Genomic DNA, 17379 nt, shown 5'->3' with positions numbered 1-17379 from the left:
TTGCATGAGTGGGGGATGTGTGTAGTATTTTGAGATTGATTTCCTTCCTGTTCTCACAGCTGTAGGGGAGAAGGAATGGACATTTAATGCTGTAGGCTAGGGCTGTTCTTTGAGGGTGAGAGGTGGTAGCTAAGTGCTGAGTTCTAGGACTGCATTGAAGAAAACTCCCACCCAAGCCAGTGTGTGAAAGATGAAGTTACATGGAAGTATCCACAGATGAGGAGGTGGGTAAGTGCCAGGATAGATAGAAGGAGGAAGGAGGGGTGGCTTCCATGCGTGGCGGAGGATGGCTCTCTTCGCATTCTGGGCTGCAGGAAGGGGCAGAACTTCTGATCATAGGTCTGATGCTGGGTCCTGATTGCTGAGCATGTGAGAGGAGCTGGGAGGTACCTTAGGACTGGCCCTTGTTGTGGCCCAGGCCCTTGGAAGGGCACTTCTGTGACCTGCCCAGAGACAGAGGGCATTGGCACGTCATCCTGCAGCTGAGAGAGCTGTAGCTAAGAGGGTGACCACCACGGTGTCTGCACTTGGTCTCCATCCCCCTCCTTCCATTTCTCTGATACCTTAATAGTCTGGAAATCTCACAAGATTCTAAGGAGGGGGAAGGAAGAGTGGGATATAAGTTCTTTCTGGCCTGGAGGAGGAGGAGGTTCAGTGAAGCTTGAACTTGAGTTAAAAAAATAAAGGTACGTGATATTGCTTATGAAATGAGAGGGAGCGTGGCATGCCACTTAAGAACCCAGTGCTGGAGCCAGATGTCCTGGGTTCAGATCCTAGCTCAGTGGCCATTTACTAGCTGTGTGACCTTGGACAAGTTACTTACTCTCTCTGTACCTTATTTCCCCACCTTTACATGGAGAAAATAATAGAACCTAATGAGTCAATATTTGTAGGGTGCTTAGACTACTGGTAAGTGCTATATAGATATTATAAAAAATTAATCATGTATTTTTTTTTTTTTTTTTTTTGTCTTTTTCGTGACCGGCACTCAGCCAGTGAGTGCACCGGCCATTCCTATATAGGATCCGAACCCGCGGCGGGAGCGTCGCCGCGCTGCTAGCGCAGCACGCTACCGAGTGCGCCACGGGCTCGGCCCTAATCATGTATTTTGAACTCAAATTCATACCTATTATACCTACTATCCATAGGGAGCTTGTCCAGGATTTAGAGTTTAAGAGGGAGTGCCTCTTAAAAGAATGTAAGTCTTGAAGGACCCTCTGGTTTAGTCTCTGGCTTTGCAGATGGGGAATTGAGGCCCGGAGAGCAGAAAGAACCTGGCCAATGTCACTCTGGACGAAGCTGATTTAGTGGCAAAACAGGGACTGGAACTCAGGAGTCAGAGAGCCCCAAGTCTGAGCCCTGAGTCAGTCTCTTAGTAGCTGTGTGATCTCAGCAAGCAACCGGGGCTGTCCAGCTGTAGAATGAATGGGCTGCTTTGTGAGCCTCGAGGCCTGAGCAGGATCAAGCCGAGGCTGTCTGACCTCCAGCTGGTCCGAGGACTGCTTTGGGGATGCTGCCCAGAAGAGAGGCTGTCCTTTCATTCAGATGTCCAGCTGGCCTTCAGAGTTGGAGAGGTTTATTTGACTTCTGGTGGCCTTATCATAGCTGATACCAAGTTGCTTTCAAAGACTTGAGAACCTTCATACCATTCCTGGGAGAGTTCTTGCCCACAGAACAGTGAGGATCCAAGTGTGGGAGCTGCAGTGGGCCACCAAAGACTTAAAGTTCCCAGGGTTTGAGTCTAGCCCGTCTTAGCTGAGCACTTTATAACACTCACACCACTTCCTGCATCTTGCTTTTAAAAACCTTGCATGGGCCGGCCCGTGGCTCACTCGGGAGAGTGCGGTGCTGATAACACCAAGGCCCCGGGTTCGGATCCCATATACGGATGGCCGGTTCGCTCACTGGCTGAGTGTGGTGCTGACAACACTGAGTCAAGGGTTAAGATCCCCTTACCGGTCATCTTTAAAAAAAAATAAAAATAAAAAAAAAATAAATAAAATAAAAACCTTGCATGTTGGGGAAGCAGGGATTTAAATGCCATGGGCATCACTGGGGTGAACAGACTGTTGCTCCACCTGGTGGCTTCTCCATGGTTCATCAGAAATATCTTTCCCTTTACATTTGGGGTGTGTTTGCCTCTGGGGACCAGAAGTGCTCTCCCCTGAAGCCTTGGCAGGATTCCTGATATGACTCTGGAGAGAGTAGAGGTGTGGAACACCCCAACATCATCTGAGGTTGCATTTCACCCGGCTTTGGGGTGCTTTTGCTTCTCATGGCATCTGTGACTTGTCTTTGGAGGATCTAATACAATAGCCCACAAGCACAGGGTGGCCTTAGCCAGTGGCTGAGGGGCGTGTGAGAGTATGAAAGGCCATCTCCCTTGCCTCGGCTTGGGGCAATGACTTTCATTCCAGAATTCCCCTGTGGGATCAGGCTGGAGCTTCTCTTGGCAGGACTTGCATGAAATCACATCATTGCTTGGCTTTTTTCTTCCCTTTGCTGTTTCTCTGCTCCATCACTGGTTTCCTGGAGCCCTTTGAAATAAATCACTTGTAAATGAACCCTTGTCTCCCCAGCTACTTCTGGGGAGTCTGACCTAAGATGGTTTCTTTCAGGCAACCCACCATGACCTCCACTGTGTCAGGTTTTCCTCCCATGTGTTCCTAGAGCACCTAGAAGCTTTCCCTGCCATGTGGCTTTGCCGTGGCTTGATTTTCTGAACTCCCTGCTAGACCACATGTTTCTGACCACAGGGATCTTATTTGACTTGTTCATAAGTCCATGTAAGTAGTTGTGGTCTCTGTCTGCCATACCTCTAATTGTCAAAACAGGCTAACATGCAGGAAATCCCTCTGTTAGGTTGCAGGTTCGATGACTGGAACCAATGCCCAAATATCAGATGCTTAAATAAAATACAATTTCATTTCTCTCTCCTACGACAGTCCGGGTGGTCTATAGTGGTGGCCCAAATTCTTTCTTGTTGCTTGTTCATCCTCAATGTGTGGTATTTGTCTCTTGGTCTGTTATGGCTCCAGCTCCTGTCATTACATCTGCATTCCTGCTAGCAGGAAATAGAGAAGGGGATGTGCCCTTTTCCTTAAGAGGCGTAACCCAGAAGTTTCAAATATTACTTCTACTCATATCTCATTGGCCATAGTGGAGTCATTGGGGCACTCCTAGGTGAAAGGGAGGCTGGGAAATGTAGTCTTTAGCTGGGTGGTCACAGACTAGGGTAGAAGTTGGGGTTTGATTACTAAAGGAAGGAGATGATTAGCAGTTCCTGTTATACCCTCCTGTTTCAGTGAAGATAAGTTGGGTTACATTGTGAAGACAGACAATCCCTAAATTTCAAAGGTTCAACACAGCTAAGGATTATTTCTCACTCATGGGTTGGCAGGAGCTCTGCTCATTACTGTCACTTAGGGACACAGGCTGATGGGTGCTCTGTCTTGATGCAGGGTGATATAATTTGGATATATTTGTCTCCCCAGAGCTCATGTTGAAATCTGATCCCCAATGTGGCAGTACTGGGAGGTGTTTGGGTCATGGGGGCAGATCCCTCATGAACAGATTAATCTCATCTCTGGGTGGTGGTCATGGGGGGTGTACATGAGTGATTCTTGCTCTGTTAGTTCCTACAAGAGCTGCTTTTTTTTTAAAGGAGCCTGGCACCTTCTCTCCCTCTCTCTCTTGCTTCCTCTCGCTATGTGATCCCCTTGTACCCGCCGGCTGCCCTGCCGTTTTCCGCCATGAGTAGAAGCAGCCTGAGGCCAGTGCCAGATGCAGCTGTCCCAGAATCATGAGCCAAATAAACCTCTTTTCTTTATAAATTACCCAGTTTCAGGTATTCTGTTATAGCAACACAAAACTGACTTATTCACAGGGGAAGGGGACCTGTGGCAAATTGGACTCTGGTTCTTAAAGGTTCCGCCTGGAAGTGACACGCATCACCTCTGCTCACATTCCATTGCTCAGAGTAAATTCCATGGCCCTGGCAAACCCCAGGGCCGGGTAGGGAGTGCGGGGTGATGAATCGGGGAGGGGGAGTGTGGTCTTGCTACAGAATGTTTGTGAACAACTACAATGGCCACTACCCTTCACTGATGTGCTTATACTTTACTTTTTGATTTTCCCCACCCCACCCCTCAGTATCTTTCAGCCAGTACATATAGATTTGGATAAGGTTATATGGGAGGACATACATAGGCTGTTAATAAATGGGAGAATCAGGCCAAAAAATGGAAAAAAATCCCCAAACTATACTTTAACCATGTTTATAATCACAAGTTGCATTTATGCAAGATTATGTATACATGTGGTTTTATGCATAAATTTAATGAAATTATAAAAGAAAGAAGTTTGGGGCTGGTTAGTTAGCTCAGATAGCTTGGTTAGAATGTGGTGTTATACCAAGGTCAAGGGTTTGGATCCCCATACCGACCAGCCCAGATGCTAAAAACAAACAAAAACAAAAAAAGAGAAAAAAAAAATTGTAAAATATAAATTCGTTTACCAAACCCAAGAAAATAATAACAATAAAGCTGTACCATATTGCTGTGGACTGAATTGTGTCCCCCCCAAATTCATATAGATTGAAGTCCTAACCCCCAATGTGATGGTGTCTGGAGGTGGGGACTTTGAGAATTAGGTTTAGATGAGGTCATGAGGGTGGGGCCGTCATGATGAAATTAATTCCCTTATGAGAAGAGACATCAGAGAGCTTGCTCTTTGTCTCACTCCACCATGTGAGGACACAGCAAGGATGTAGCCATCTGCAAGCCAGGACGAGAGGCCTCACCAAAGTTTGATCCTGATGGCTCTGATCTGGGGACTTCCAGCCTCCACAACTGTGAGAAAATAAATTTCTGTTGTTTAAGCCACTCAGTCTATGGTATGTTTTAACTGCAGCCCGAGCAGACTCAGACACATATTAGCTATGTAGTAGTATTAGGTTTAAGTTTAGGTACGTATTACAGAAAACCTAAAATAGCTGTAACTTAAACAAGATAAAACTTGATTTTTTTTCCCTCCCACTTAAATCTGTCCAGAGTTTGAATGGTTTCCATTTCCAAGGTCATCTCATAGTCCAAAAGGAGTTCCAGCCTTCACACCTGAAATCTAGGCAGCAGTTAAGAAGGCGGGGGAGGCAAAAAGACTCACCTCCCAGCTGCCTCAGCTCCTTTACAACAGCCTTCCACGAAATGCCTCTAGACACTTCTGCTTATATCACAAAGTCACTCAGTCACAACTCACAGCAAAGGAGGGTGGGAAATGCACTCTTTTAGCTGATGGGGCACATGGCTATCCTGAATAAAATAGACTCCACTTTTTTTCTGAGGAAAAGTGGAGAATGGATAATTTTGTAGGCAGCTAACAGCCCCTGCTGCCAAGGCACAATACATTTTCTGGATTGTGCAGGCTGGTCTGCTGCACAGTGTCGGAGCCAGGAGGAAGAAGCCGGACTGAGAAATCAGCCAGATGATCTTTCACCTCCAGAAAAAACAAAAAACAGAAACAAACTGGGGATATACATACCAGACAGCAAAACTTCCTCCAAAAACTGTTTTTCCAACCCAGTTTCCAAATCTCTCCTTGTACCTCTGATTCTCAAATGTCTTGTTATCTGGAACTCTAACCTACCCGTCTAGCCTTCCTCACTTCTGTTTACATCCCTTGTCCATCCATTCAACCCCTATAACGAGATCCAGTGCTGAGCAGCTAAACAAATAAGCAAAACAAAACCCACCTTTTAGAAGTGAGTAGAGAGGAAATACAGTGAATACTATTTTAATATTTATTGTTCCTGATCAAGGTCGTTTGAAGGACTGAGATATCTTGGGATAGGGAGATCTCCTTGTTTCCTCTCAAATCCCAACCAAGAATGTGACTATCTTGAGGCTGGTGATGGTGTCTGTTCATCTTCTCATCCGCAGTCCTTGCAGTTTAGGTATTTGGTGAATGCATGTGAAATGAATGAACAAATGAACAGGAGAAAAGAGTAAGGCACTGCCTTCTCTAACAGGGACTATTTGTACCCATAACTTTTTAGTATATATATATATTTTTGCATGTATCAGGGCCACTCTGGATATGAATGAAATTGGATGTAATTGAGGCATGGGATGTGGGGACATAGGTGCAAGCGATAGAAGACCAGGACCAGAGGGGATGAAGGTAAGTTGAAAAGGACCGGAAGTGGAGAATAGCAGGGAACAAGGTAGAAACAGCACCTTTCCAAAGCCATCTGCCTCAGATGACCCATTTCCTGCAACTCTCTCTCCCTCCCACCTTTGCCCTAATTCTCTATCTTTAGAGAGTTTTTCAGAAGGCCCCCCTCCCCTTTCCCCCTCTAAGATGGCTTGGCAATGACTCAGGACATGCAAAGAGTATGCAGCAGTTTGCCATTTCCCCTCAACACTCTCAGTGGAATTATTGTGTCTGTCACATTCACAGGTTCTCACTGTTATTGTTTCAGCTTTAGCAGTTTCTAGTATCTGCATAAAATGATATATAAAACAGAGCCTCTGCCTGTCATTAGAGAAGTTACTATCCAGGGGGAGTGAATGGTCAAATACAGAAAAGTATAGTAAATGCTAAGAAAGGGAGTGTGGGATGTCTGAATAACATGCAAGGGGGGTACTTAGTCTTGGGGATGCAAACAAACAAAAACTAACCAACCAACCAACCAAACAAACAAACCAACAAACAAAAAACCAAATGCCTTCTAGATGAGGTAGAGTCTAAGTCCTAAGGGCATGAGTGACAGAAAACCAAAAACAGTGTCTTACACTAAGTGGTTTATTTCCCTCTCATGTAAGAGTCCAGAGGTAGGAATCCAGTCGTGTCATGGTACTCCATGGTATCAGAGCCCAGGCTCCTCCTATCTTGTGCTACCAGATGTGGCCTCCATTCCCATGGTCACCTCATGGTTCAAGATGACCACTCTAGCTCCAGTCATCACATCAACATTCTACCTTCAACATGGTACCAGTGAGTGAAAGGATTGCAAATATAAATTCAGGCTAATCCATTGACTGTTTTAGAATTTTTTTCCCTCAAAAGCAATACACGTGGAGAGTTAAAAATCACATAGCACTAAAGGATTTATGACTAAAAGTTAAGCTCATCTGCCCTGGCCCTCCCTATCCCTCAGACACAGTGTCAACCTAGCTTTCTGGCAGCTGCTGTCAATGGGAGTCACTCTGACATTATGTTCAGAGTGAAATGTTTGCACAACCAACAACTTGGCATCCCTAAGAGTCACCAGCTGTCCCATAAAGGTCAGTAGCTGAGGCTGCCTTCCTCACTGATCCTTCCTTTCTAAAGTAGGCTGCGCTGTCAGGGGTGACCACTGATTGGAGAAGGGTGATCACCTGACCCAAGGGTTGTTAACCCATAGGCTGCTTGGCAGCCTATGAGGTGGCAAAGATGAAGAAGCCCTGCCCAATAGGGGCAATGATGATTATCTTAGCCAATCAGATTCATTCCCTCCAGAATTTGAAATAGAAATTTTGTGAGAGTCTGCTGAAAGGAAAAGGTGATGACACAAAAGAGAAAGAACAGAGTCAAATTAAGGAGGCCTTGGATGCTGCTGTGCTTGGCACTACCATCACCCCTGTACTTTCTGATTATGGGACCCAATAATTTCCATTTTGCAGAAGCTGGTTTGACTTGGGTTTCTGTCACTAGCAACGATGCTCTTAGTTCAGCGTCTAACAACAAGGTTTTGAGTTTTGGGTGGCATGGTTTCCGTCTAAGAAGTTCACCTCCTCGGGTACCATTTTTCAAAGTGACAGCTATGGACATGGCTGAGAGGCCAAACAGGGAACGGCTGTTCAGTACAAGCTGCACAGGGAAGACGGCGCTAGCATCAGGGCCCTGCTTCCCCGGTCATCAGCCTTGTAACTCTGGGCAACCGAGAATGTGTAAAGCCGCTGTGCTTTATAAAGCACTACCCCCACGGAATGGACGAAAAGTGTAATCTAGGGCCTTGGGAAGCGAGTTACTTTTGGGGAAACCACTCAGAATTGTTTTGAGGAGCCCGCCAGTCCGTTCCAGACTGACGGGCACTGACAGCTGTGTGCCCGAGGACACTTAGGTCTGCGGCCACTCCAGTCCTGAGGCCAAACTATGTCACGGAAATGAGTGTGTGGTTGGCCTGGGGGTTCCGCAGTCTGAGCTCAGCCCTTCCAGGGCCTTCCCTAAGTGCTGGGACTCCACCTGTTTCCTCTCGGGCCTCTTTGAGCAGCCTCCCCAGCAGTGAAAGGAATTCCTCACTCGCCCGCTAGGAAGCTGCACGATGTTTGCGCAGGCGCACTCGCCCAGGCGGCCTGGTCTCCGCCCAGGGGGCAGGGTCTCCTCCGGGGGCGGGGCCGGGCGTCCAGCGCGAGCGGGAGGGTCTCGTGGGCCCTCCCGTGGGGGTGGTACCGGGTGGCCGTGAGTGCACGTTCGTGTGCTGGACAGTGTCGTGGTAACTCCAAGGCACGCCAGGCGGGGTGCCCAACGTGTTCGGGGGGCGAGTGGCGTGGCCCTGCTCCAGCGCCGGGACGTTGGAGGGGGTGTCACTTCCGGCGGGAGGGGCGGGCCTCCTAGATACCGGAAGTGTGGGCGCGGCTGTGGTTTAACCGGCGTCGGCGGCAGCGGCGGCGGACCGGCAGGTGAGCTGGTCTTGTGGGGGGTCCGGGCTCTGCCGCAGGCGGGCGTGGCCGAGGACGAGGGGTGGGGGGGGCGCCGGCAATGGCTCCCGGCGCGCCCTCGCCTGCCCGCCTCACCCCGGCTGAGGCCGGTGATTGGGCGCGAGGGGCGCGTGACTCGCGCGGTGGGGGCGCCCCTGCCCTTTGCGGTGGGGGGCGGAGGGCCTCGAGGCGCCGCCCCGGCTCCCCCCCTCCCCGGCAGGTCGCGCCTCCAGCCCCGCCCCAACCCCTCCCCACCGCCACCCTCCATCCTCCACCCCTATGGCAGCCCCGCACCCCGTGTTCAAGCATCTTGCGGTAACAATTCTGGTCCCATTAGAGCTAGTTTGCCCATTGTATAGATGGGGAAACTGAAGCTTCCGAGTGGGGTCTGAATTGCCAGACGACACACGGGAAGCATGTGACAGAGTGGGGTTGGAGGGGCTTAGCCCTTTCTCCAGGTCAGCGAGAGGATGGGGATTTCAGCCTTGGCTCTGTTCTTGTCCTTTATTCTGGACCCAGATCTTGGATCGCCTAGTGTCACTGACCAATCCTTACCCCTGGACCCTCTGGGTATAAAGGGCAGTAGTATATATATACCCGGTGTATGCCTGTTTCCTCTCAGTTTCCTCCTCACAGCCGGTGTGGTGATTTCCCACTTTATGGATGGGGGAAGGAATTAGCCAGGGCTGTGTTGTGAGTTACTGGCAAAGCTGACTGCATCTCAATGTGTCAGCTCCTGAGCCCAGGCAGTGCTTTCTCAGCTACACCTTGTTTAGGCTAGTTCACCCTGGGACTGTCCATATTCAGCCTTATAAACTTCACAGACTCATTTCCCTTTGCTTCAGCAGTATCCCAGTTCTCAGTTGCTGTCTAAGGTCTTTTCCACCCCCTTCGTTGGCTCCATGCCTCCCATTTCCTACTGGAGCACCCCGGATGCTGCCACCTGACTCCCAGTCCTAAAGTTGGAGGTGGTGGTGACAGAGGGACTGTGGAAGGAGAAACTTTTTTTGGCTGCCATCCGAAGCTGCAACCCTGCGCATACCTGCACTCTGGTTCTGGGTGGGATTGAGGACTGTTGGGGTAAAATAATGGATGCTGAAGTGAGTGTTCGTTCTTGGCAGCCATAGTACCCAGAAAAGCCTTTTTCCTAGGTTATCTTGGAAATCTGGCCCGGTGCCTTTGTAACTTCCATTAAGTACAAAATTGTTATTGTAGACTTCATCTGGGTAGCTTCTGGTGGCTGTTTTGCGGGTAGCAACTAATAGCTCTGATTTCTTGCTTGGCTGCCTTGTGCTAGGCACGGTTCTAGGGGCTTTCTCAACATACTGAATTCTGAGAACATTTCCAGGTAGGTGGTGATCCCATTTTACAGATGGAGTAAATGATTTGTAGAGATGTTAGATAACTTGGTTAGTGTCACACAGCCAGTAAGTGGCCAAGTTGGGATTTTTAACGTATCAGTCTCATTTCAAAGCAAATGTGCTTTTTTTTTTTTTTTTTTTTTTTTTTTGTCTTTTTCGTTACTGGCACTCAGCCAGTGAGTGCATCGGCCAGTCCTATATAGGATCCGAACCCGTGGCGGGAGCGTTACCCGTGGCGGGAGCGTTACCCGTGGCGGGAGCGTCGCTGCGCTCCCAGCGCCGCACTCTCCCGAGTGCGCCACGGGCTCGGCCCAAAGCTAATGTGCTTTTAAGTATGTGATATTGCCTCTCAGATTCCTTAGTTTCCCAAACTTGTTGGACCTTAAGAATTATCTGTGATACTTGTTAAAAATACAGAGCCTCGCGTCTGGAGATTGTTGTGATACTGTCTGAAGGGGGACTCAGAAAACTATTTTTAACACTGGATGATTCTTACAGTAAAGCAGGTTTGGGAAGCACCACCTTAGGAACTTTGTAGATTTGCTGGGCCACTGGTAGCTTGGAAGTGAGATTATTACTAAGGATTCTTGTTTTCTTTTTGTTTCTTGCTTTGAAATTTGCTAATCTGCTGCTAAGAGGGCATTGAAATAACTAGCCATATGTATCATTTCTGGACACTGTTGGCCAGTAGTAGTAGGGTTTTTCCAAACTGACATAATCAGGTCATTGAAGACCATGTTTTAATCCAATTGGATCTCTGTTATGTGGAAATTCTGCTAGAAGTTTCCTTGCAGGATCTGGAGTTTTCAGAAGGTTCTGGTTTGTTCTCAGATGGTTGCCCTGTGACAGAGAGACCTCTGTAATGGCAGTAGTCTCTGAGGTTTTGCTACTTTAAAGACATGTTTACTTAGATGCCCTCTCTATTTCATTTCTCTCTTCTTTATCTGCTTTCACTGGTTTATATGAAAGAGGGAGCACATATTAAACAGGTTTGTCTTGACTTAGCTGACGCTGACAAGTGGGGCCCCTGGGGCTTAGGATGGGTTGTGGAGGAGAGGAGAGGAGAGGAGAGGAGGAGAGCCTCTGACCTGGGAACTTCAAACAGACAACTCAGGTCAGGTAGGCCTAGCAATGAAGACCTGTAAGTACTTTTAATCCTGCTGCTAATTTTTCTGGTCCCTCCTCAGCAGGATTACAGGTAGTAAAAGGGGCAGAGTTAGTATTACAGTATTACTTTATTTTCCTGGCCAGTAAACATTGATGTCTAATTTAATTTCTTTATAGACAGAAGACATACTTTGTATGATTTGAATTGTTTTAAATTTAGTAAGACTTGTTTTATGGCCCAGGATTTGGTCTATGTTGGTAAATGTTCTGTGAGCACTTGAGAAGATTGTGTTGTTGGGTGCTGTTGTTGGGTGGAGTGTTCTGTAAATTTCAATTAAGTCAAGTTGGTTGGTAATGTTGTTCAAGTTGTCCTTAGTGATTTTCTGTGTACTGTTTTATCAGTTATCGAGAGAGGGGCATTGAAACTTCTGACTGTAATTGAGTATTTTTCCATTTCTCTTTGGAGTTTTATCAGTTTTTGTTTTATGTGTTTTGAAGCTCTGTTACTAAGGGCATAAACATTTACTAGTATTATATTCCCTTGATGAACTGACCTCCTTTATCATGAAATGACCCTTTTAATCTCTGGAAATATTCTTTGCTCCGTAATCTACTTTGTCTGATGTTAATATAGACAGTCCAGCTTTTTAAAAGTTGGTGTTAGCAGATTGATATCCAGTATAGATGAAGAACTCCTGCAACTCAACAGTGAAAATAGAAACAACCCAATTCAAAAATGGGCAAAGGACTTGAATAGATATTTCTGCAAAGAAGGTATACAAATGACCCCAAAGCAAAAACATGAAAAGGTGCTCAACATCACTAGTTATTAGGGAAATGCAAATTAAAAACGCAATAAGATACTACTTCACACCCAATAGGATGGCTCTTATCAAAATAACAGAACATAAGAAGTGGTGGTGAGGATGTGGAGAAATTGTAACCCTTGTGCATTTTTGATGGGAATGTAAAATGATGTAGTCAGTATGGAAAACAGTATGGCGATTCCTCAAAAAATTAAACGGAGAAGACCATATGATCCAGCAATTCCACTTCTGGGTATATACCCAAAAGAAGTCAAAGCAGGAACTTGAACAGGTATTTGTTCTATATGAACTATATGAGCACACATTTATAGCAGCATTATTTACAGTAGTCAAAAGGTGGAAACAAACCAAGTTTCCATTAACAAATGAATGGAAAACAAAATGTGGTACTGCATTAGGTAAAATATTATTTAATCTTAAAAAGGAAGGAAGATTTGACACATGCAACAACATGGATGAACCTTGAAGACATGCTAAGTGAAACAAGGCAGTCATGAAAGAACAAATATTGTATGACTCCTCTTGTGTGAGGTTCCTAGAGTAGTCACATTCATATAGACAGGAAAAAGAATGATGATTGCCTGGGATGGGGGCAAGGGAGAATGGGGCGTTACTGTGTAATATGTGCAGAGTTTCAGTTTTTTTTTAGTGGTTGCTCTAAGACACATAGTAAGCATCTCTAATTCCTCCATATAGATCTGGATTTCCATCTTGTTTCATGTTCTTTCTGACTTGAAGACTTCCTGTAACATTTCTTGTAGTGCTGGTCTGTTGGTGATGAATTCTTTCAGCTTTTGGATGTCTGATGAAGTCTTTATTTGGCTTTATTTTTGAAAGATATTTTCCCTGGATATGGAATTCTAGGTTGACTGTTTTTCTTTCAGTACTTTAAAGACGTTGTTCCAGTGATTTTTACCTTTTTGGGTGTTGGATATTTTCGTATTTCTGTAAATATTCTTTGCATTGTTTTGGGACACTCTTAAGTTACTTGGAAATAGTTTCATCCTCTAAAGATCAGAACAGCCTTTAGACCAGGCCTAATTTTTCCCTACCATCAAAGCAATACCCTTCTTATTATTCTACTGACATCCTGCAAATTATGAGGTTTTTCCATTGTGGCTGGTGAGGACACAAACTATTCCTGGCTTAATTTGAGGTCCAAGGATGATGTTACCCTCTAATCTTGATCAGTACTGATTGGTATTAGCTGAGAATTGGAGGGGACCCTCTGTGCGTTTCTGGGGTTCTCTGTGCAGCTCTCTTCTCTCCACCTTGGCCTCACTGGACTCCTGAATCCCTGTCCTCAACTCCCTGTGCCATGGCCTGGAGACTGTCTAGGCAGTGAGTTGGGCAGCTGCAGAGCTCCCCTTCTTTGTTTCCCCCTCTCACGCATCACTTTTCTGTGCTGCCTGGTTGTTCAATATTTGAAAACTTTTGTTTTATTTATTTTGTCTGGCTTTTTAGTTGTTTGAGGCAAGGTCCCTGTTCCTCCATGCCGGCTGAAAGTGGAAGTTGCTGTCCAGTAAGCACTCATGGGGAGCCTCGTGTGTGCTCAGTGTTGACCTAGGTGCTAGGACACAGGAATGAGTGAGACACAGGCTGTGCCCTTGGGGAGTTCACATTCTTGCTGAAGAAACATGCTGATTCCTAAATAATAAATGTTATGTGGTATTTACAGAGTACCACTGGCAGGCAGGATGAATTCCTTGGGAGTCTGGAGCAAGGAAAGCTTCACAGAGGTGCTGACATTGGAGGGATGAGCAGGCATATTCTAGATGGAGAAAGTGTAGACAGAGTATTCCAGGCAGAGGAACAGGCAGAGCAAACGCAGGGCGGTATGCGCTGTGAACTCCTTAGGGGCAGGATCCCTGTCTCACTAATCTTTATAGATCAATATTTGTTAAGTGACCTGAAGTATGTTTTGTGTTATGGGAATAGTAGGTGGAACTTAAAGAGTTTGGGTGGAGTGATCAACCCAAGGGTAGTGGAGGGAGATCTAGCGGGAAAAGGAGGTTTGGGGTCAGCTGTTACAGTGCCTTGTATACTCAGCCAAGGAGCACAAGATTTTGAACATCACACCAGAGAGCACTGGTGAATCATAGAAGGTTTTAAAGCAGGGCCACGAGAGTCTGATTTTGTTTTTTAGAGGTTGCTGGGGTGTGTGGAAGAGGGCTGGAGAGGGCTGAGTCTGTTAGAACCAGGCGGGCAGCTGCTGGAGATGCTGGCTGGGGTAGACATTCCGCATAAGGATGAAAATGACTCCAGAGGTCAGTGTAACCACTGGCACAGCACTGCCACCTTCTGCCTGTTTGATAATGGCCTTCGTGGATTCCAGCCTGAGTTAAAAGTACATATGAGGAGACTCTGTCTTGGTGTCTCTTTTTCTGTGGCTGTGCTGTTGCTCTCAACACACCTGTCTGCCTGTTTATGATTCTGCTGGACCCAGAAGTTCATAGGGTCAGGCTTATCGCTGGCAGGGGCAGGGTCTGCCACCTTATACAAGCCTATGATGGCCCCAAATCAGTGAGAACAGCAGTCTCGTCATCTTGAACTTAGAATAGACACACCTTGCCTGACCCCATGCATACTCCTGGGTGTTTGTCCTGAGTGTGTCTTTGCTTTGACCCTCTAGATCCTTCCTTAAAGGAAAGTTGAATCTGCTTGCTCAGCTTGCTATGTGCAGATTACAAGTGTGGGTGAGGAGGACTGACAATGGCAGACTGAAATCCTTTCTGAGCCATCTGAACAGTCGGGACAAAGGAGAAACAGATGGAAGTTTGGTTTGAAGTCATTTAGGATCTTTTTCTTTTCAAATCAGAGTCATGGGCCAAAGAAGGAGGAGGCCTCACCAAGTGGCTGGGTTTTACTGTCAGGAAGTTTCAAGAACAGACTACTTATTCAAATACCTGTTTCTTGGCCATCCTATTGATTGAAGTTAAATGTTATTGATCTGATTACATCCAAGGATCAGAATTACGTCTCTCTGTTGACTGATGCCGTCTCTGGAGGAATCCTAAGTTCTCAGAGTCCACATGGGAAGCACTTAAGTCTCAGAGGTAAGGATGGGCTGAGTGCGTGAGCTCAGTCACGGTGATAAAAATCATGGCCATTTATTGTGCTCTGGGGATTAGACTTTCAAGGCACTAACTCATTCTGTCCTTATAGAAGTCCAGTCTGTGGAAGAAACTTAGTCACAGAGAGGTAAATAACCTGCCTAAGCTCCCCAGCTGGTAGGTGATCAGGAGCGCAGGGCTGTCTGCCTTCCAGATTCTGAGCCTTTATAATCACTACGTCTCCCCTGCACAGAAGAGGTCTGAAGGAGGCTGAGTTTGGACTTTAGCCTGAGGGCTGGTAAAGGAGAGCAGTTACCATGCTAGTATTTGTTGATGACAGTGTTGTGCTGGGTTCAGAACATACTATAACAAGCCTTACTCTTTAGGAGGCTAGTTGAAAGATATTAGTAATAACGACCATTTACTAAGTTTGTCCTCAGAGCTGGGCACTGCGTTTTATGGGTGTGGACTTGATTGAGAGGAGCGTAGTGTAGTGGTGAAGAGTGTGGTCCCCAAAGCCAGACCTTGATTGAAATCCAGGCTCCACCATTTCCTCCTCATGAGACTGTGGGCAGGCACGAAACTTCTCTTTGGTCTGGTTTTCTTGTATGTAAAATGAGGAAAACCCGAGGATATACCATGGCATAATCTGTTGTGAGGATTACATGAGTCGTTGTATATAGAGTACCTAGAACAGGGCTCTGTACATAGTGAAGGCTCTCTAAATGTTAGCTGCTGTGACCGTCATCATTCCTATTTCACTGATGGGACAGCTATGCCTGCTCAGGAGGGCAGCCAGGCAGTAGGTGGTAAAGCCTGGTTCCACCCCCTCCTCTCTGCTGCAGAACTGTCCCTCACTCTGCTCTGCTGGTGAGATATCGCACCTGAAAGGGAGTGGAGGACCGGGGGTGGTGTGAGGGTGGCGAATGTTGAGATTAGCAGAGGTGAGGGGTCAGGGCAGTGGTTGTCAAAGGGTGTTTTGGGAATGTGCGTCTGGAGCCACCTAGGGGTCAGGGGGAAACAGAGCTGTGAGAGTAGAGCTCTCTGGACCCCTCGCCCAGAGCATGTCCTCCCTGGTCTGTTCTGTGCAGTGGGGTTTGGGGTAATGTTTTGTTAGAAAAAAAAAATTCTTTAAAAAATGTTGAAAAATGACAGGAGTAGGGCACACTGGACAAGTGGAAAGAGAGGATGGAGGTGTCATGTCCTGACTGGTCAGGCTGTGTAGACTGCTCTGTCCCCACTTATGGGAGATAAGGGGGGGAAGGGAAGAGATGGCTAGCCTTAGGGAAGGTGGAGGGAGTGGGAAAGCAGTGTTTCAGGAAAAATTAATCCAGAGGTGCGTGGCAGGCAGGATGGTCTTAAGGAAGGTTGGAAGACCAGTTTGGAGCTTGCGGAAGGGCAGGGATGGATGCAATTAAGGGACTTAGACAAAACTTGGTGATCGGATCTCAGAGATGAGGGAGACCCACATGTCTGAGCTGGCCTAGAGAATTCGAAATGAGGGTGAGAGGCTGAGGTCATTGATGGAAGTGGAGGTTGGAAGGGAGTCTGGTTTTGGGGAGAGAAAAAGGTGGTAAGTGAGGTGGGTGGAGATGTCGGCATTTGGAGTCAAATGCTGGTATGCAGGCGAGAGGTTCATCAGGTTTGGGAGGACGTCCCTTTTGGGGATGAGCTGTGTGGGCAAGGCAGGTGAGGAGCTGGGGACCCTGCAAGGGTAGGGTTCAGGCTCTGCAGCTTGCCCTGTGCTGACGGAGCACCCCAACCCGCTGGGCAGTTTAGCTGATTTCCTGGAGTCTTCTGCAGCTCCTGAGTGCCTCCACTTTTGGCACAGTGAGTGGGCTCACCATTCCTGGGTCTTCTCGCTTGGGGGGCACTGCCTCTAGGCAGAGTGGGGCTCAGATGGAGTTTTTCAGTGGACCTGAGGAGCACTGGGTTGTTATGTAAATATTTATGTAAAGGCGATGGTTTCCTTCATAAAGCCTTATAGTGAGAGATTGTACATTCCTCCCATAGATATATGAGTATGTATGTGCTCATATTGAAGGACTTTGTTCAGATGGATCTGGAGCTTGTTTCAGAAAGCCATGCCCTTTGCTTCCCTCTGGGATCAGCTCTTTCGGAGTCCTCTGACACTGTACCTAGCTGGGTGCCTGGCAGCATTGACAGGCAGCATTTTGTACCAATAAGGTTATAAAATAAGGTGTGAGGGTGTGTGAATTAATACTACCTAGCACCAGCCAAGGGCCAAGCCTGCTGCTTGGTTTTTCTAGCACCTTATCACCTCTAGAGATTGTCTTGTTTAATTTTCATGAAATCCTTACACTCCGTTCCCCCCCGCCCCCCATGCTGATAA

At 46.9% G+C, this 17379-nt stretch overlaps 1 protein-coding gene across 5 annotated transcripts in view; it reads left to right on the top strand.

Annotated features, from left to right (window-relative positions):
- Positions 1-8382: 8382 nt before the first annotated feature.
- The window catches only part of VPS37C (VPS37C subunit of ESCRT-I), a 31375-nt gene continuing 22378 nt past the window's right edge, over positions 8383-17379 (top strand). For 3 of the 5 annotated variants that reach the window (XM_063093565.1, XM_063093560.1, XM_063093562.1), the window contains exon 1: positions 14941-15029. The gene's annotated coding sequence lies outside the window, so the exon portion shown is untranslated. Of the gene's footprint in view, positions 8661-14940; positions 15030-17379 lie in introns of those variants that run through there. The other 2 variants (XM_063093561.1, XM_063093563.1) reach the window with 1 other exon arrangement.

This window comes from Cynocephalus volans, chromosome 4, assembly GCF_027409185.1.
Source record: "Cynocephalus volans isolate mCynVol1 chromosome 4, mCynVol1.pri, whole genome shotgun sequence".
In the NCBI taxonomy this organism is placed as follows: domain Eukaryota; kingdom Metazoa; phylum Chordata; class Mammalia; order Dermoptera; family Cynocephalidae; genus Cynocephalus; species Cynocephalus volans.
This window is presented reverse-complemented; position numbering and strand designations above follow the sequence as displayed.